The sequence below is a fragment of the Salvelinus sp. IW2-2015 genome, linkage group LG20 (assembly GCF_002910315.2).
Source record: "Salvelinus sp. IW2-2015 linkage group LG20, ASM291031v2, whole genome shotgun sequence".
NCBI classification, from domain to species: domain Eukaryota; kingdom Metazoa; phylum Chordata; class Actinopteri; order Salmoniformes; family Salmonidae; genus Salvelinus; species Salvelinus sp. IW2-2015.
Genome location: NC_036860.1, coordinates 6870051 through 6891673, shown reverse-complemented (window position 1 = coordinate 6891673; position 21623 = coordinate 6870051). Strand labels below are relative to the sequence as shown.

At 42.4% G+C, this 21623-nt stretch overlaps 1 pseudogene; it reads right to left on the bottom strand.

Annotated features, from left to right (window-relative positions):
• The window catches only part of LOC111980509 (signal transducer and activator of transcription 5B-like), a 93515-nt pseudogene extending 86865 nt beyond the window's left edge, over nt 1-6650 (bottom strand).
• Nucleotides 6651-21623: the final 14973 nt, after the last annotated feature.

Below are 21623 nucleotides of genomic sequence, written 5' to 3'. Positions count from 1 at the left end.
GGCTCTGCTGGGCCACTCAAAGGCACATTCAGGAGGACTTGTCCCGAAGCCACTCCTGCATTGTCTGAATGTGTGCTTAGGGTCATTGTCCTGTTGGAAGGTGAACCTTTGCCCCAGTCTGAGGTCCTGAGATGAGAGCTCTGGAGCAGGTTTTCATCAAGGATGTCTCTGTACTTTGCTCCTTTCATCTTTGCCTCGATCCTGACTAGTCTCCCAGTCCCTGCCCCTGAAAATGGTGCCAGGTTTCCTTCAGACGTGATGCTTGGAATTCAGGTTAAAGAGTTCAATCTTGGTTTCATCAGACCAGAGAATCTTGTTTCTCATGGTCTGATAGTCCTTTAGGTGCYTTTTGGCAAACTSAAAGTGGGCTGCCATGTGCATTTTACTGAGGAGTAGCTTCCATCTGGCCACTCTACCATAAAGGCCTAATTGGTGGAGTTCTGCAGAGATGGTTGTCCTTCTGGAAGGTTCTCCCATCTCCACAGGGGAACTCCAGAGCTCTGTCAGAGTGATCATCGGGTTCTTGATCACCTCCCTGACCAAGGCCCTTCTCCCCCGATTTCTCAGTTTGGCCCGGCGGCCAGCTCTAGGAAGTCTTGGTGGCTCCAAACTTCTTCCAWTTAAGAATGATGGAGGCCACTGTGTTCTTGGACCATCAATGCTGCAGAATTTTTTTGTACCCTTCCCCAGATCTGTGCATTGACACAATYCTGACACAAAAATTCCTAAAAACCTGTTTTCGCTTTGTCATTATGGGATATTGTGTGTAGATTGCTTAGGAGAAAAAATATTTTATCCATTTTAGAATAAGGCTGTAACGTAACAAAAGGTGGAAAAAGTCAAGGGGTATGAATACTTTCCGAAGGCACTGTATATGGATGCTTTTATAAAGCCAGGCACATTTAACTGTTAGGCTATTGATTATAGACCTAATGAATTTGGGATTTCCTCACTACTCAATTTACTTTGACAATTAGGCTAAGGCAAGGGCTGTTTCCTTGTCTCTGCTGCCTCCGCCGCATTGTTCTCAATCCCAATATGCTGGTTAACTTTGCTATTATGCACATGGCAACATAGGGAAARGCGCACTGAAGATTATCTTTCAGAATTGTGGACAGCGACCGTACCCAACGCAGGACAAAGMACATTTGTTATAAAATAATATTAGATATATTAGTGTTGCAACATTATTTTTACATAATACAAGCATATACAATATCAGTATCACATGTCTTAGAGTGATGGACTATGCCATCCCTGTGGCCTCCGCATTGGATTAGTCCACTGAGACAGGTGCCAATCAGATGTCAGGTGGCTTGTGCCCCATGAAAAAAAAAAAAAATTGCGACTGCTTGACTAAAGAAATCTCAGCCAACCAACAGCCTATTGACCAAACAATTGACCAGTCGACTAAATGGGGTCAGCCCTAAAAWATGTACAATATATACAGAGCTCTCTGCCTAGGGGACCTCACAGCGCCATGGAAACTACAGAATTAAAATGTGTTACATCCATGAATTCATCACAGGCATGCATGGAATACTTCAACTAACCATCCCTTTTCACCAGCATCAGAACAACCCACCCATGCACCAAAATCTCTCATCTTCCTCTTTCCTCCAGCCCTTCCAGTTAAGACCCAYCAGGTCAGTATCCCTGCCATGGCTTGCCTGGTAGCAGGGAAGGAGATAAAGTGGGGCTAAGCACACGGGCATGCTGTGACCACATGGCCTGCCCTGCCTGTTGAGAGACGGGATCCTTAAGCATAGGGTTTCCCCTGTTCCCCTGCTGTTYCTGGAGTTGTCTCTGTGTCTGTTTCTGCTCCCTCCCTGCCTAGGACAGGTTGTGCTGTCCAACTCATGTGTGCCCAGTATGCCAACTGTCCGYGCCAGCCAGACCCAAAACGACCTCTGAAACTTTGTCTTGGCAGTGGAAACGGCCAGTTACATAGTCYAGTTGAATTAACCGTGTGGGCTCCTCAGGCAGCGCTTCACATAATGTCAAGTGGGTCAGGGTTAAGTGGTGCAAAMAATCCTTGATGGTTTACCATAAYGATTTCCATTGATRTCTGACCAAGTGCTTATTTATTTTAGAGAGGGAWAACACATSCCAAATTGTGCAGATGAAGCTGGGCAGACAATCCATTAAGGAAAATCTACAGGACCTAGTACCACAAATACTTTGCAGGCATCAGGACAGAAAGCCCAATACAGCAGAACTTATAAGCAGCCAAAGAAGAAATGGAACAGAGACAGAATGTCACGGATTCCTATGGAATTTTCATTACGCACACCTGGACCCTATTCCCAGTGATTAGTGATTCTTGGTTTACCATTGTCCTGTCGATTATTGTTACAATGTCCGTTGGTTCGTGTGAGTAGCTGTGCTGTTTGTGTCTTTGGCTTTCGTAGTGCCCTTGTGGATTGGCACATGATTATGGGTCTTGTCGGCTGTGTTAATCATTCCTGGTTAGACGATCGTGTGTTATTTATTCGAGGGTACTGCTCGCTCTTTTGTTTGGGTTTCAACCCTGTGTTTTGTTTGTTGTGTTTGTGTTCTTCTGTCTCCCGTGCCTTTACAGGCACGGACTATTTGGCGTTTAAATGAGAAACCCTTATTACGCATTTTTCACTGTTGCCATCATCACTAGGTGTGCATTGTAGTCCTCTAAGAGTCGTTGCTAACTTAAATGGCGAAATGTGACAGAAACCTTTCAAAAATCCAATCTAAAATATAAAACATATATAGAGCCAAAGTCGACAGTATTTTTTTCAAGTCCTCATCTCTAAAGGGCATGCAGCCCCAGAGAAGGAGTAGTAGATGCAGTGAACATGGTTATGACAGGAGCACTCGGTTCGGGAACATCAATACTGCAGCACCTTCTTTCAATCTCACTTCAAACCAAACAGGCAAGATGACCTGATGTTGAGTACCCAACTAGTCAGAAGCCCTGATGGTGAAGGGTGGTGGAGGAATAAGGAGTGGTTGTGGGTGTGGAGGAATAGGAGTGTGTGGTGGTGGAGGAATAAGGAGTGGTTGTGGGTGGTGGAAGAATAAGGAGTTCGTTGTGGGTGGTGAGGAATACGGAGTGGTTGTGGTGGTGTGGAGGATTAGGAGTTGTGTTGTGGTGTGAGGGGATTTAAGGATGGTTGTGGGTGGTGGAGAGAATAAGGAGTGGTTGTGGGTGGTGGGGGGGAGATAAGGAGTGTTTGTGGGTGTGGAGTTGAGGAGGATATGGAGTGGTTGTGGGTGGTGGAGGAGGATAAGGATGGTTGTGGGTGTGGGAGGAATATGAGTGGTTGTGGGTGTGGAGGGGAATATGGAGTTGGTTGTGGGTGGTGGAGGAGGAATAAGGAGTGGTTGTGGGTGGTGAATTGTCTGGGGAAGCTACATTATGCTGTGGAGGAGATATGGGGTCAGAGAATTCAGCTAGATCAGGGGTATTCAACTGGGGATCCTTTTTTTAATGAATATTAAAAATGAATATCACTAGCAACAACAGAATAAACACATTTTTATGTCAACTTGATTTCTGAACTCCTAATATTGAGCAAATGACAGTAATTGGAGCTAATTACACTCACTGGAGTATCTGACATATACTGAAAAAAGCAGGTAAGGCTGCTGGTATAAGCTTTCTTGACTTGGACATTAGTTTTTACCAACACATGGCTAACCTTTGTTTAACCAGCTAAACAGCTTCTACTAGCAAAAATGTCTTTGGAGATAGCCTATTAGCTGGAAAGGTATGTTAGAGTTTACACTTCSTCTTCCAATTATAACTAGCCTGACTACCCATCCACATCACTTCGGCCAAACACCACACCCASTACCATTTCTTCTCCACCACGAATGTATGGAGCGATCGATAGCGCAGCAGAGTTAAATTCAGAATGAGTCGTCAGGCAAAACTCTAACTGCAGGGGGTCAGAATAATGAAAACATCTACCAAATCAATTMATTTTCAAGGGGTGGTGGGCTGGGTCAAGGAAGTCTGGTAGTGCACCTGACTGTTACCCCTGGTTAGCAAAACACTCATCAAAGCATCCTGACCTGTGCTGCTGTCAGTTGGTGTGTGTATAAGGTCCTCATAACATGAAAGAGGTAGGATACGCAGGGACAAGACGGGGTGCAATCAAACTGCATCGCAGGAAGTAATGACTTTCTTTATCTGAGTTTCTTTAAACAAACATCAATGTCCATACTCAGTGTGGTTGTAACGCGCACACACGCGGACACACATACACAAATCTTATCACCACTCAAGCTCGCAGTGACATTGACATTTTAGTCATCAACACATCAACAATTTAGGGGTATTTCCTTTATACAGAGACCTATCTGTGCTTGTAAGGTTGAGCCATATGACAGTCTAGTAAAACACTATAACATCAATGCATGTGGTGACATTTCAGCCAAACACCAACAACGATGTTTCCAATTACATACCTTTACATGTGAGTCACACAGTGTACTATTACGGGACATGTCCATGTCTTCAGTGACAACAACCACAACCACACAACCAGCACTGCTTTCAGTGGCATTTTAATGCAAACACATCAGTGGCTTCTGTGACATGAATGAATGAAAGGTAAAGGGGATATCTAGTCAGTTGCACAACTGAATGCATTCCGCCGATATGTGCCTTCCGCATTTAATCGACGTCCACGTCATCGATACTGTGATGGAGCTTCGTCTAACCCCAATAGCAACAWATGTGATGGAAAACAAGTGAATGAGCTCCCTTTATAACACAGTGTGAATCCGTTCATCTCAGGTTAGTTGAAGCCCAGTGTGTACAAAATATGTTGAGCTCATTTCTCACGAGAGAGGAATAAGAAAGCAAACAGAAGGACAGTTTTGGTACTAAAGGGATTACTCATACAGCACGTGTTTGTTATTTGTTTTCATGTTTGTTTTCATTGTTATGACGACTGACCACATTTTACACAGCATCCTGTGTGGCCATTTTGTTATAAAACAAGTAAAACACTACCTGACACATATCAATGACTGATTGGKAGACTATTAGGACAACTAGATGAAGTGGCTTGTTGTATTCCAGATTTAATTATGAATCATTGACATAAAGCCTCTTAAATKAAATCCTTTGTTTGTGTTCCAAACACTCATGTTTACTCAGTTGTGRTAAGGAGGCTTGGAGAWCAACTGGCATAAAGCACTCAAATAAACAGGAGCACCTTGACTGCATCACCTGACCAATAGCTAGGCTGCCTTGCTCTCCAGGTGCAATAAGATAAACATTGGACTACTTTACCAGCATATCAACACCAAATTWAAAGTCTGCAGCCAATATGGCCTACAGTAGCAATTGTGCACAGTTGTGTATTATCACATGGTTGTTGACATTTTGTCAAATTATTCCGTTAATTTAAAAACGGTAGACGCCCATTTTCACCAGCAAACTTGGACAAAATAAAAAACATCTCAGAAAAATGTTCTACCAAATAATCCACTCAAAAGTGTTTGTGTTATCTCCACAAACACTTTAGAGTGGATTATTACTCATAGTTTCTTTGTTGCACTGAAAGTCATTCCAATAATATATAGCGTATTTGTCTAGATTCAATATATATATAAAAATATAACTGCTTGTCTAGGATAAATAATAATACAACTGCTTATTTTTACATTGACAGGCAGACACCATATTTTTTTTTTTACATCGGCATTGATCATTTATTTATCTAGTTCTTATCTAAATTCGAAAGTTACCTAACTAAAATAGATGTGCAATACAAGTTGAACTTTCACCTGTTAGGCTACAACACAACTTCTTGAGAGGAGTTCCACACGCACATTCATTATRCCATGATATKCGCCTCGCGCTGGCTAACGGTTTGATAGAATAAACTCACATTCCAATTTGCGTTTGACCTAGGCTACACGCTATTTCAATGATCCGTATAACATGTGTTATAGCCTACATGCAAATGTTGYTAATAATATAGTCTTTAAGATGTTAAAAACATTGCAATGTTGAAGAAAATAAATGATCTAGCGTATTCGAGTTCTCGCTTGGCTCCCAGGAGGGGGTTGGACCCAGCCTGTTGATTCAATATATATATATATATATAGGAGAAAGGGTCAACAAACACCAACAACAAAGTAAATATTATATGAACAATACACTCAATCAATATTGTAAACACTAAAAATATATTTGTAGCTTCACATGTGGTATTGTCGGTGACATTATAACCACGCTTGGCTAGCGTAAAAGACGGCAGAGCCGCACAACTCTAACCATAGTTTGTTTAACCAAAGCGCTGACAGAACATTATTTCACTATAGAAACCGTCTGCACGAAATATGCTTGTACAAAATCTTCTCGAAGCTGACATAGTTAACAAACCTACCTTGACGGGACGATCAGTTGAGTTGTCTTTTTGCATAAAAGTAAGGTAAAGCTCCGCAACGTACGTACGACCCAGAAAATGAACCTCTCCGGTCTCTTTCTAACTGTTCGCTACGCAGTTTTTTACATTCTCTCTCTCGTGTCTATCGCTTGCTCTCCACCCTAGGCACGGTTAGTGCAAWAKAGGRTCMTTGGGACGTCCATATCCCAAACCCTAACATTAACCATAACCCTTACCTAACCATTGCCCTTAACCATTTTAAATGTCAACATCAATGGTGTGTAGGGGCTTCCCAAGGATCCCAGATAGCAGGAACCCTCTATGTTCTCTCCCTCTCTCTAACCGCCCACTTCCGGCGTTTTCTGTTTGACAGGCGAATATTGTCATATGAAAACATTAACATGTGCAATATATTGTCCCTACTTCAGTAAGTTAATTTACCAGCATAACATAGCCTAACCTAACAAATGTAAGGCAATTAAATGATCAAATGATCTAATTCTGTATTGATGAAATAACAACAATAATAAAAGTAATAATAGATGAAGGAGAAATAGTTTATTATTATTTTCCTACATATTATCATGTTATATGCTATTGTTATAATCATCATTAKAACTATTCTTGTAGTAACTGAAGTATCCTTTGTAAGAGCAATGTGATCTCTTTCTAAATAGCACGACAGTACATATGTGTAGTCAGTACATAGCCTATTGATGAACCACATTGAACCACATAACAGCTGTTCACAAGAACAGGCCAACATGTGTACATKTTGCTTTCAATGTGTCTCAATGGGAAGAAAGTGGAGAAAACCAATGGGAAGTTGAAGAGATGGAGATGCCCAGCAAGGCACATTTCTTCGATTTGTAGGCCTTTGTACCCTCTATGTTCTGCTATGCACTCATATAGCTGCTGACAGACAGACCTTCAACACACAGCTAAGGTTCTGTTAGGTCAGATGGAAAATAGCATCTATTTTATAAGTACTTTGTTTGTGAACAAAATAGGCAGTGGCTTTTGTCTCATTTGACTAAAAGCAAAGCACTTTCTASTAAAATGCATGGTGGAGTGAAAGAAAGAAAACATTTAAGTGATTCATCTTTTGCTAGGTCCTTGCAGGCAGTAGATTTAGGCACAGCATCTTTCTCCCTGCACATTAATATAATGTTTAAGCTGCAGACCGCACCAGAGCCTGATAGGTGTTAGCAGAGAGAGGTTGTGTGTCACTTCCCAGGGGGAGTCTTTTTCTCGGCCCTTTCCAACTGTAAATAAGTTAAATGGTCAAATCTGTGCTACACGCTATTCACACAAATTTACACAGATCTACACACACACCAACTGCAAACAAATCCTGCATGGTAGATTACAAAAACCTTTCGATTGACTGTAAAACATCCCGTTGTTATTAGTCATCAAAGTGATCATGTATRGATATGATCATCATGGATACTCAAACTTTAAAATGCTGCGCATTGTAATATTGACAATTCTCTAGCTGGAGGAGCACAGTGACACCTTGTGGTAGAGGGACAGACRGGGTTAAAGTGGATATGTTTTGGATCTCATTTAGGATACCAGATTTTCCATAACAGGTTAAAGTTGGCCCTAAGACTTCATCCAGCAATCTCTCATTGAGCATACAATGAGTGATGGCAGTGACATCATYAGGTAGAACAACTAAAGATGGAGAAAAACTGTTTAAAGAAAAAAACACAATGTTTGTGAGCTCACACGTGCACATGTGCTTTTCTAATAGAGATAGAGAGAATGAGATTAAACTGAGTTAATTGGGAGAGGGCCAGCAGCAGCCGTCTACCAGCTTTACAGGCAGACTAAACAAAACAACCAGAGAATGGTCCCCTCTGAGGGAGATGTATAGAAAGACTGACAGGGAGTAGAAGAGACWGAGACGTGTGTGTGTCATATCTTAGATCCGTGTAAGCCTCAGGCACTGGTAACCTTTACACACAAAAGCAGGTTTTGGTAGTTATGTGAGTGTATGTTTGTACATAGCTAAGTATATGGCTGGAGACATAAAACAATCAGGAAATATGAATCTCATTGAATAACCTCCATTACAGATAGAAAGRCCTACATGCACCCAATCCCAGCAGTGTTGGTCCCTAGAGACTGAACAGTAAATTACATGTTAACTTGTGTGATTGATACTGCATAAACACATAAACTATTCAGTGACTAATGACTAATTTATGAAGCAGAATTTGGTCCACAGTCCATTCTCCTCCTCTGTAAGTAAGTGTCCTTCGGTACGCTGCTAGGCATTTGAAATATGAGAGTTTTCCGACTTAACGACTGTCACTTGGCCAAACGCAGCAGCTGGAAGTGGAAGTGTTTTGCGGAAAGCCAACATTTCTCAAGACACATAATGCATGGCAATACTATGAACAAATGTTTATTATTTCTAACTTTGGTTTCACACACAAAAAACGTTGTTAAGGCAACAACAGAAAACACACACTCCACTAGGCCCTCTGTGCACACACACACACACCACACACACAACACACACCACACACACACACACAACAACACAACACCACACACACAACTCCAGCCATACATCAGGCACTCCACAGCACACCGTTAAAATGGAATCGATTCTCCAAACGGATTAGCTGCTGGCCAAGCAGGCTGGAGGGGTGACATTTTGCTTTCAGAAACTGAGTCAGCAGCTGCTGATGAAAGGCAAGGCTCTCAGTCTCCTTCTGCCTCTTCACGCCCCTTCATTTCACCATTCACCTTAACTCAGCTCATCACGCCGAGCAGGACAGGGGGAAGGCTAGTTCCTATCAGAGATAAAAGAGAGAAGAAATAGAGAGAGAGAGGAAGAGAGCGACATTGACAGACATACATTAAGAATGTGATGAGACTAGAATGATACGAAAAATACTATATTTTACATCTGCCATTTCAGACCAGTTTACACCAAGGAGTGACTCAACGGGACAACTATAGACAATGTAAATAAGTGAAACCACAGTGGAAGCCCCAGACCAGACCTGTGTGCATACAGTATGCTACTATGCAGTGAATGTGAGACACCGTAGCAGATGGGTTTCCTCAGGGTAGTGAAGCAGCACACATATTCAACGTGCCGTCATATTATGGGATTTCCAGTTTCACCACGTACAGAAAGGCAAGRGAAGACCACTCAGTATCGTTTTGAAAGATTGAGTCAAAACTCAGAGGAATTGACAAATAACATTCCAAAAGATTTACATTTTATGCAGAATCGCTATCGCATAGACAAAGTCAGTCATTTTGGTGTTTTTTTTTGTCTGAGACTTTGCTAGTCTTACAGCTATAGATGAAAGCCCTAGGTAAAGGCAGCGTTAAAGCAAAGGCAGAGCGGCAGACATCCCTGATGAATTGCCTATTGGTCCAACAGACTTTCACTCATACAAGTGTTTTCTGATCAACTCAGGCGTTACCATGCTTCAGTTCGGTTAACTCCTAAACGAAACACACAGAACTCAGGCCCTGTGTGTAGTTAACCGACCCTCTCTGCCCATTCATCGTCATTTTACCTGTTGATGTTGTCTTAGCTGATTAGCTGTCTTACCCGTTGTTGTCTTAGCTAGCTCTCCCAATCAACACCTGTGATTGCTTTATGCCTCGCTTTATGTCTCTCTCAAATGTCAGTATGTCTTGTATACTGTTGTTTAGGATAGTTATCAGTGTTTTAGTTTACTKCGGAGCCCCTAGTCCCACTCAACATGCCTCAGATACCTCCTTTGTCCCACCTCCCACACATGCGGTGACCTCACCCARCATAACTAGCGCRTCCAGAGATGCAACCCCTCTTATCATCTCTCAGTGCCTGGGTTTACCTCCACTGTACCCGCACCCCATCATACTCCTGTCTGTACATTATACCCTGAATCTATTCTACCACGCCCAGAAATCTGCTCCTTTTATTCTCTGTCCCCAACGCACTAGACGACCAGTTTTGATAGCCTTTAGCCGTACCCTCACCCTACTCCTCCTCTGTTCCTCGGGTGATGTGGAGGTTAACCCAGGCCCTGCGTGTCCCCAGGCACTCTCATTTGTTGACTTCTGTAACCGAAAAAGCCTTGGTTTCATGCATGTTAACATCAGAAGCCTCCTCCCTAAGTTTGTTTTACTCACTGATTTAGTACCCTCCGCCAACACTGATGTCCTTGCTGTGTCTGAATCCTGGCTTAGGAAGGCCACCAAAAATTCTGAGATTTCCATACCCAACTACAACATTTTCCATCAAGATAGAACTGCCAAAGGCGGAGGAGTTGCAATCTACTCCAGAGATAGCCTGCAAAGTTCTGTCATACTTTCCCCAGGTCTATGCCCAAACAGTTCGAGCTTCTAATTTTAAAAATTAATCTCTCCAGAAATAAGTCTCTTACTGTTGCCGCCTGTTCAGACCCCCCTCAGCTCCCAGCTGTGCCCTGGAAACCATAAGTGTGAATTGATTGCCCCTTATCTATCTTCAGAGTTTGTTCTGTTAGGTGACCTAAACCTGGGATATGCTTAACACCCCGGCAGTCCTACAATCTAAGCTAGATGCCCTCAATCTCACACAAACTTTCAAGGAAACCACCAGGTACAACCCTAAATCCGTAAACATGGGCACCCTATAGATATTATCCTGACCAACTTGCCCTCCAAATACACCTCTGCTGTTTTCAATCAGGATCTCAGTGATCACTGCCTCATTGCTTGCATCCGCTATGGGTCCGCGGTCAAACGACCACCCCTCATCACTGTCAAGCGCTCCCAAAACACTTCTGAAGCAGGCCTTTCTAATCGACTTGCCCGGGTATCCTGGAAGGATATTGACCTCATCCGTCAGTCGAGGATGCCTGGTCGTCTTTAAAATTTTCCTCACCATCTTAAATAAGCATGCCCCTTTCAAAAAATGTAGAACTAAGAACAGATATAGCCCTTGGTTCACTCCAGACCTGACTGCCCTCGACCAGCACAAAAACATCCTGTGGCGGACTGCACTAGCATCGAATAGTCCCCGCGATATGCAACTTTTCAGGGAAGTCAGGAACCAATACACGCAGTCAGTCAGGAAAGCAAAGACTAGCTTATTCAAACAGAAATTTGCATCCTGTAGCTCTAACTCCAAAAAGTAAGAGCACCTCCTCCCAGCTGCCCACTGCACTGAGGCGAGGTAACACTGTCACCACCGATAAATCCATGATAATCGAGAATTTYAATAAGCATTTCTCTACGGCTGGCCATGCTTTCCTCCTGGCTATCCTGGCCACCAGCTCCGCACCCCCCGCAGCTACTTGCCCAAGCCTACCCAGCTTCTCCTTCACCCAAATCCAGATAGCAGATGTTCTGAAAGAGCTGCAAACCTGGATCCGTACAAATCAGCTGGGCCCTTTCAAAAATTATCCACCGCCATTGTTGCAACCCCTATTACAAGTCTGTTCAACCTCTCTTTCGTATCYTCCGAGATCCCTAAAGATTGGAAAGCTGCCGCGGTCATCCCCCTCTTCAAAAGGTGGAGACATTCTAGACCCACACTGTTATAGACCTATATCCATCCTGCCCTACCTTTCTAAAGTCTTCGAAAGCCAAATTAATAAACAGATCACTGACCATTTTAAATCCCACCGTACCTTCTCCGCTGTGCAATCCGGTTTCCGAGCTGGTCACGGGTGCAACTCAGCCACGCTCAAGGTACTAAACGATATCATGACCACCATCGATAAAAGACAGTACTGGGCAGCCGTCTTCATCGACCTGGCCAAGGCTTTCGACTCTGTCAATCACCGTTTTCTTATCGGCAGACTCAACAGCCTTGGTTTCTCAAATGACTGCCTCGCCTGGTTCACCAATTACTTCTCTGATAGAGTTCAGTGTGTCAAATCGGAGGGCCTGTTGTCCGGACCTCTGGCAGTCTCTATGGGCCCGTATCCAGCAAGTGGGGTATGTCACATCATCCTATGCTAGGGCCGAAGCATACGTTTTCATCTGCCATGAGGTTTCATCGACAACAAGTCGATGCACCCTCCCAGATGTTGTGGCAGCTCTGCTACCACCCACGTGTGAACCTTCTTGTATCCTGCAAGGCAAGAATGAAGTTATATCCATAGCCGTGTGCTACGACAGAGACGAACCACCATTTCTGGTAAGGTCAGAGATGCCAACAAGTGCGTGGTCAGCTGGTTACGGCGAATACAACAGGTGTAAGACCTTACAGTAAATGCTTACTTACAGGCTCTAACCAAATAGTGCAAAAAATGTATTAGGTGAACAATAGGTAAGTAAAGAAATAAAACAACAGTAAAAAAACAGTGAAAAAATACGTCATATACAGTAGCGAGGCAATAAAAGTAGCGAGGCTACATTCAGACACAGGTTAGTCAGGCTGATTGAGGAGAATGTACATGTAGATATGGTTAAAGTGACATTCATATATGATGAACAGAGAGTAGCAGTAGCGTAAAAGAGGGGTTGGAGGGCGGGGTGGCGGGACACAATGCAGATAGCCCAGTAAGCCAATGTGCGGGAGCACTGGTTGGTCGGCCCAATTGCGGGGCAGTATGTACATTAATGTATAGTTAAAGTGACTATGCATTATTGATAAACAGAGAGGAGCAGCAGCGTAAAAGAGGGGTGTGGGGGGGGCACACAATGCAAATAGTCTGGTAGCCATTTGGATTACCTGTTCAGGAGTCTTATGGTTTGGGGGATAAAACTGTTGAGAGGCCTTTTTATTCCAGACTTGGCACTCCGGTACCGCTTGCCATGCGGTATTAGAGAGAACAGTCTAGACTGGGGTGGCTGGGGTCTTTGACAGTTTAGGGCCTTCCTCTGACACCGCCTGGTGTAGAAGTCCTGGTTGGCAGGCAGCTTAGCCCCAGTGATGTACTGGGCCATACGCACACCCTCTGTAGTGCCTTGCGTCGAGGTCCGAGCAATTGCCGTACCAGGGCAGTGATGCAACCAGTCAGGATGCTCTTGATGTTGCCAGGCTGAGAACCTTTTGAGGATCTCAGGACCCATGCCAAATCTTTTTTAGTTTCCTGAGGGAGAATAGGCTTTGTCGTGCCTCTTCACGACTGTCTGGTGTGTTTGGACCATTCTAGTTTGTTGTTTGATGTGGACACCAAGGAACTTGAAAGCTCTCAACCTGCTCCACTACAGCCCGTCAATGAGAATGGGGGCGTGCTTGGTCCTCCTTTTCCTGTAGTCCACAATCATCTCTTAGTCTTGGTTTGAGGGATAGGTTGTTATTCTGGCACCACCCGGCCAGGTCTCTGACCTCCTCCCTATAGGCTGTCTCGTCGTTGATCAGGCCTACCACTTTTGTGTCGTCTGCAAACTTAATGATGGTGTTGGAGTCGTGCCTGGCCATGCAGTCGTGGGTGAACAGGGAGTACAGGAGGGGACTGAGACGCACCCCTGGGGAACTCCAGTGTTGAGAGATCAGTGTGGCAGATGTGTTGCTACCTACCCTCACCACCTGGGGGCGGGCCGTCAGGAAGTCCAGGATCTAGTTGCAGAGGGAGGTGTTTAGTTCCAGGATCCTTAGCTAGTGATGAGCTTTTGAGGGCACTATGGTGTTGAACGCTGAGCTGTAGTCAATGAATAGCATTCTCACATAAGTGTTATTTTTGTCCAGGTGGGAAAGCGCAGTGTGGAGTGCAATAGAGATTGCATCAGCTGTGGATCTGTTTTGGGCGGTATGCAAATTGGAGTGGGTCTAGGGTTCTGGATAATGGTGTGATGTGAGCCATTACCAACCTATCAAAGCACTTCATGGCTACGACGTGAGTGCTACGGGTCTGTAGTTCATTTTAGGCAGGTTGCCTTGTGGTTCTTGGGCACAGGGACTATGGTGGTCTGCTTGAAACATTGTTGGTATTACAGACTCAATCAGGGACATGTTGAAAATGTCAGTGAAGACACCTGCCCTTCTTTGGACATCTGGCCCTTCTTTGGACACTGTTAACTAACCTCCAAACGAGCTCTTCATTGCCATACCACTCTCCTTCCGTGCCTCCAACTGCTCTTAAAAGCTAGTAAAACAAATGCATGCTTTTCAAATGTTTGCTGCCCGCCACCCGCCCGCCGACTAGCATCACTACTCTGGACGGTTCTTGACTTAGAATATGTGGACAACTACACTTACCTAGGTGTCTGCTAGACTGTAAACTACTCCTTCAGACCATATTAAACATCTCCAATCCAAAATTACATCGAGAATCGGCATCCTATTTCGCAAACCAAGTCACCTTCACTCACGCCGCAAAACATACCCTCGTAAAACTGACTCTCCTACCGATCCTTGACTTTGGCGATGTCATTTACAAAATAGCTCCAATACTCCCCTCAGCAAACTGCGATTACACTCTATCACAGTCCATCCGGTTTTGTCCAACAAGCCCCTTAATTAACCACCAGCACATGGCGGACCTGTTATCTCTAAGTCGGCTGCGCCTCGGTACATTTTCGCGCCCAGACCAAACTGGCTCCAGGTATGCTAATACAGTCTCTAATGCTAGGTAAGAGCTTCGCCTATCGTCAGCTCAACTGGTCCCAACGATAACAACACACCCGTAGCACGCGGCTCCAACAGGTATATCTTCAGCTGGTCATGCCTCAAAGGCAAACACCACCTTGTGGGCACCTTTCTTCCAGTTCTCTTGGCTGCAATGACTGGATCGAATTTCAAAATCGCTGAGGCTGGAGGACTTATATTTCCCCGCCGACGCACTAACTGTTAAATATCAGCTAGCTTGAGCAAGCTAAAAGAGTTTCGCTGCAGCTTGTTACATAGCCCATCTGTAAATAGCCCATCTAATCTACCTACCTCATCCCCATATTGTTTTTAATTTACTTTTCTGCTCTTTTGCACACCCGTATTTACATTTAACATTTAAGTCATTTAGCAGACGCTCTTATCCAGAGCGACTTACAAATTGGAAAGTTCATACATATTCATCCTGGTCCCCCCGTGGGGAATGAACCCACAACCCTGGCGTTGCAAGCGCCATGCTCTACCAACTGAGCCACACGGGACCAGTGTGGCTCAGTTGGCCACACTTTCTACTTGCACATCATCATCTGCTCATCTATCACTCCAGTGCTAAATTGTAATTACTCCACTACTATGGCCTATTTATTGCCTTACCTCCTCACCCAATTTGCACACACTGTATATAGACTTTCTTTATTTTCTATTGTGTTATTGACTGTATGCTTATTTACTCCATGTGTAACTCTGTTGTTGTTTGTGTTGCACTGCTTTGCTTGGCCAGGTCGCAGTTGTAAATGAGAACTTGTTCTCAACTAGCTTACCTGGTTAAATAAAGTTGAAATAAAATTAAAAAAAATTAAACGAACGAGTGCACTCACATACTCCCTTAAAAGACCTTCGCGTAAAGAACGAGAAAAACGAGCCAATAGTACTGTTTGTCCATTTTAAGACGCTGTAGCCACTTCCTCAAAATAGTCCGAATTAATCTAAGGTGATTCAATAAATCTGTAATTAATTGTTACTGTCGAGATCTTACTCGCGCAATTTTACATCTTACTAAAATGTTTGGTGCAGTATTCTTCAATGAAAAAATGTGCATGAAAACGAATCGTCTCTCGTTGAATGACAACAAATACTACTGTTGACCAATCACCGACGAAGGGGCTTCCGGCTCCGAACTTCGGCTTGTCTCACCAACAAATGTGTGTGCCCAAACAGCTGAAAAACCCCTCACCGAAGTCCAAAACGTCACAAAATATCGTCATCATAATAATATGAACGAACTCCACCTTACTGTTTCGGCTGGGAAGCATGCGGACGCTTTAAGCATCAAGCAAGATGTGTTTTAATAGCTAGGTCATACTCAGCAGTGTTGCCAACTAATTTTCAGGGTAAGTTGCTAGAGGCAGGTTGATTTGTTGCTAAATGACGTTGTGATGTCATTGCGCGATAACCTAAAACTGCGTCATTACGTTGAATACACATAACGTTACTCAAATTGACTGTCATAAATATCCTGCCAACCACTATATGAAGAAGTTTAAGGAAAACATCAACTAAAATTGCTCCTTTTGTAATGACCACCCAGAAACAGTGTTGCATTTTCTTGGCATTGTTAATTAGAACTGTGGAAGATCAGTAGATTTATATTGAAAAAAAAAAAAAATTAGAAGATTTACAATTGGTGGAGAGAAATGTATCTTGGATTTTTACATACGATAAACTAAGCTGAAAGTTTTTAATGTATTCATTATTATCTTTGGCAAATTTCATATCAATGTAATTTACTAAACACTAATTTTCATACTACAAAAGAAATTGACTTGTTTTTTTAAGAATGTTTAATATTACTACAAAGCTGTTTAGAATTGTAAGTTAAATTGTAATGTCCTAAGGTCTTGTGTTTTGTATGTTGATCTTGTACCCAGCTCGATTTGTCATTATTATAATATTTATTGTGTTCCTTAGTATTTCTGTAATTGATTTGTGTTAAAATAAAAATAATATAATAATACTTTTTTTAATATTCAAATTGGATGGCCGCTCTGAAAAAAATATGATTTTGACATTTGTTGGTTACAGTCCACTTTTTTGTCAATTTTGATTGAGAACTGTGATTGATGTTTTGTAAGTTCTGTTTCAAGATCAAACATTCGTGGCACTTATAGTTTGGGTTGGCTGTCGACAGTATCTGTGCTGCGTCAACAATGATTTGCAATTGCTAAATTGGCTGTGAGCATTCCATTGCACTTTTTGCAGCCAAGGCCGTGTGTGTGCAGAGAACATGTTTTTTGTTTCATTTTCGAGGGAATTGGTGATTTTTAGCGTTTGAGTTACTTTCAAAGTTAAATAACCTTTTTAAAAGTAGCTAAGATTTTTGTAGGTGCGTTGGGAAAAAAAAGTTGCCAGGTAGTTGACCGTTTGTAACTCTGCAACAAAATTGCTAAGTTTGGATCACTGATATCAGAGGCTTGCGTCAGGAACATGATGTTGTACTTTAATTGCCTTCTGCTATTCAATGACTTGCTGTTTCGTCATGTTTGGTTTTTGATGATTGTTTTTGGACTGATGGCTGACTGAGCATTCTACTCAATGCCTTGTCAATGAGCACTGATGAAGATTCTGTCAAGTGCATTAGTGGCTTGGAAATACAATGSCATTCAAACKAATTAGTGGGAAAACCTTTTGTCATTGTGATGTCACCAGATTGACTTTAGATGCAGTATAATGTTAGCTAGCTAAAGTTGAAGGGAGGCCACCGGATTCTAGCTAGCTAACGTTAGCATCGTTGTTAGCCATTTTTTATCAACTACTAGTAAATGACAACAGTGCCTWAAGTAATGCTGGCAAAATTGTTTCTTACTAAATATTAGACTACTTTTGCAATGTCATCTTATTTCCAGACACTATAGCGTAATTTAGACTAAACAGTAGTTAGCCTCCGTCCAGAATGACTGGGCTTATCACCACTTTGGGGCACCACCAAAGATTTTTTACAACTAAACCAAGATAGAAACGACAGGCTGTGGTCTAACAGGAACAAATGAGCCAGTGGGCAAAACAAGCAAGGTGGGCAGAGCTAAGCACGAGCTAGCGAGATCCTATTGGCGCGTTCTACCATCATCTGCATATTTCCTTTAGGGAATGCCTACTTTGTGAAGTGCTTGTGTGCAATTCGCCTTTGCACTCTAAATAATTAGATTTAAAAAAAAAATTTTTTTGCAAAGGGTAAAGTCTAACCTTTGTTCAAAACAGATTCTAGTTTTGGGAACATCAAACTGTATTGAGATCAAATGTTTAATCGATGAGAAAATTTGCAGAATGTCAGCCAAAATCCATCTCGTTCCATCTTCTCACTACCATATTCGACCGAGTGACAGAGCTGCAACGTATGAGARCTTGTTTGCAAACACATAGGTAAATATACATTTAAGATATGCAACTGGCTCACGGGTAAAAAAAAAAAAAATCATGAAGACCTCAATCAAACAGGGAAAATCAAATAACAAGATAGGCAAACATGAGTCCATGAGATATACATTTTTTWGTTTTTATGATTTTTAAACAAATAGAAGATTAATTACAGCATAATTTACAGATATCTTTTTTCAAATAACATCTACAGAGTGAACTCAATTACCGATTCAACTGAGCACTTAAGTCAGGAAGTGATGGACAAGTGTGGTGTTGTGTGTGTGTGATGTGGCATCACATCATGCGCATATAGTCAAACAGAATAGTGAAATATCACTTGAAACTGATACTAACATTATGCAAATTACAAAAAAAACAAGGTCAACACATACAAGAAGTGTTAGCTTAAAATAAATCATTCATACGGTATGAGAAAGGCACTACATAAACCATTTAGGMAAAGACTAGTGCAGTACTGCGGCAATGATCATCTCTATTGTTATGGTTTAATGAAAACAACAAATGGTATTCTCATTATGACAAACTATGAAGGACAAGGGGGTATGTATGAATTCAAAACACCAAAGAATAATGTACATTTCTATCTACAATAACAGGTTTGCATTCATTGTCATCAATCTTGTCCTGGAGGGAGCTCTGCAGTGGTCACAAGCTGGCACAGCCACAGTCATAAAATCAGATTTTAATCCCAACCCTAACCCACACTGATAACCCCAACCTTAAATTAAGGAAAAAAAGGTAATTTTTCTTTTCATACATTTTTACGTCGCCAATTTTGAATTTGCAGCTGGTCCAGCTAGTGGAAATTGCTCAGRGCAAGATTCATGACAAACGTCAACGTGCTCTTACAATCCAGGGAAGAAATCAGTATCTTCCCTTCAACTGAGACATGCTGCCTGCCAGCTGAGAGCAKGGCTGAGCCCAGGCTGAGACAGGAGAGAAGGTCAGAGAAATATCCTGCCATTATCAATGCCATTTCAGACACCTAAAACAAAAACAAGCGCCATTCACATAAACTACCTATATGAATGAATGTTCAATTAACAAATTCACTAGTCACCTTGGTTCTCATCTCCTTGGTTTTTTACAAACACATATTACTGACTCGTGTTAGTGAGATTCTAGATGCAGGTTTTTTGTAATAAGGAATAAGATACAAATCGGAAAGAATGGACCAGGATATTTCTAAATCAAATAAAAATAAAGATACAGGTGTCCCCTTCAATAGAGAATGACATGGGACACAGACAGACAGACTACCAAAAAGGTTATCATATAATAGGTAATTGAGAACTATGAAGCTAACAAATAACTTATCTTTGAAAAGCTAGACAGCAATCTTCCTCTTTAGACATTCTTATAAAAACAAAAGCGCTGGTTCATAAATGAAGGTTGAGATCAAAACCATTTTAAAAGAARGTCAAGGGAAAAAATATATACTTTTGTATAAAAAAAAATCTACAATTTAAATAAGGTACTTTGTGAAACACCCACAGGGACTGAGACGTGGCTTTTCGAAACATTGACACCAACGCCTCGATCACACCGATAGCGTCATTGCATTTTGGTACACCTAAAGTACATTCCTTTCCAATGGAACGCTACATTTGCCTTTATCTAACATATGCATCAAACTGTATGCGTCGATGGCTTGACAGAAATGGTAGCAGAAGGTGAATGTTTAACTTTTGATGCACACATATCCAGATGATTCTGCATATCATTTTGCGCAATGACACTGTATGTGTGTTTTTACACTGTATGTGTGTTTTTAGGCGTTAAGGTGAAAGGTAAAGAACAAAACAAGTGGCTAAATGTAATGTATCTTGTTCCCTTTCACAATATGGGACAGAGGTACCTGTGGATTATATATTTTTAAAAAACGGGGAGTTAAAAGATTTAAAAATGAGTCTGGCTCATTCGTCTCTTCACATGGGTGACGCCACATCAGAACTCAACTCCATGTCCAGAGTGAGGGAGTCTGGGAAGACAGAAAGCAAGAGGGCTGCCATTAAAACAAGTTAAACCTTGCCTCACATGCAAGCACAGTACGAGTATGTGCATGTGTGTGTTTGTGTGCGTGTGTGTTAGGACTTACCCAGTGGGCCAGGGTTGGCCTCAGCCTCATTGTGCATCAGCGAGTCCAGGGTGCGAGGGGACATGGGAAACAGGTCACTGGTGTTACCAGAGTTAGTGCTGCAACAAGACAATACAGGAGAAGAGAGAGACACCAAGACTACATGTTAACACACATACAGTCACACACAGACGTCATAGTGATTAGAYCTCTATGTCCTTTTAACCACAAGCGATAAGCTAACTGTCAGTCTACTTCCAGTGCGCAAGTCATTTTCATCATCATCACTGCTGTTATGTCACCATAGAAAATGACAATACTCCACATTATTACAGGTTTAAATACATGAATCAAGTAGTTCAGTGTTGACTGGGTCGGATTAGTGACAGGTTAGGACAGTTCAGCCACTATGTGTCAATGTGCTTCCCAGTGGCAAACGAATGACTGAAGTTAGACTACAGTAGCAGAAAGAAAGGGGGAAAGGAGAGCAGTAGATGTGTGAATGAGAGAGAGAAACAACTTCTCCTCTTGGGGGCAGCACTGAGCACATTGTCACATAAGGATGCTGGGATWGTTAGTGGGAATGTTAATGACAAGTATTCTAGACAATCTAGTTTGTTAGAGCAGGCCAGTGGGCAGAAACACACCAAAACCAGAGGGTTTTCTGACAGACATTCCATTCTAAAAGTGCAATGACGTCTCACAACATATGTGGAGAACAGTGGAGGCTGCTGAGGGGAGGACGGCTCATCATAATGACTGGAACAGAGCGAATGGAATGGCATCAAACCATGTGTTTGACGTATTTAATACCATTCCACTGATACGGCTCCAGCCATTACCACGAGCCCGTCCTCCCCAAMTAAGGGGAYMCCRACTTCCCGCRGTGGAGAACTAAAGGAAGGACCAACKTTAGGGCTTTAGGAGTTCATCTCCACTGAAGGCACTTCTAATGAGCCCTTCAGTCTACAGCCTATCAATCCACAGCCTCTTCTCCCCTCCTGCTGTTCTAGCCCGTTCATAATGACTGTGAAGTGGGGACCGTTTTGATACCATTATCAAGCAGTAAACTAAACATGGCCAGTGTAGATGGAGTGGTCATGACACCAGTACGTAGACTTAAAATGGAGTTTGAAAGGTGAATGATCTACTGAGGATGTGATTGGGAAAGGGAAGCCATCTTTGAGTAGAATGAACCCAACTCAAAATGGCTGCATACAATATG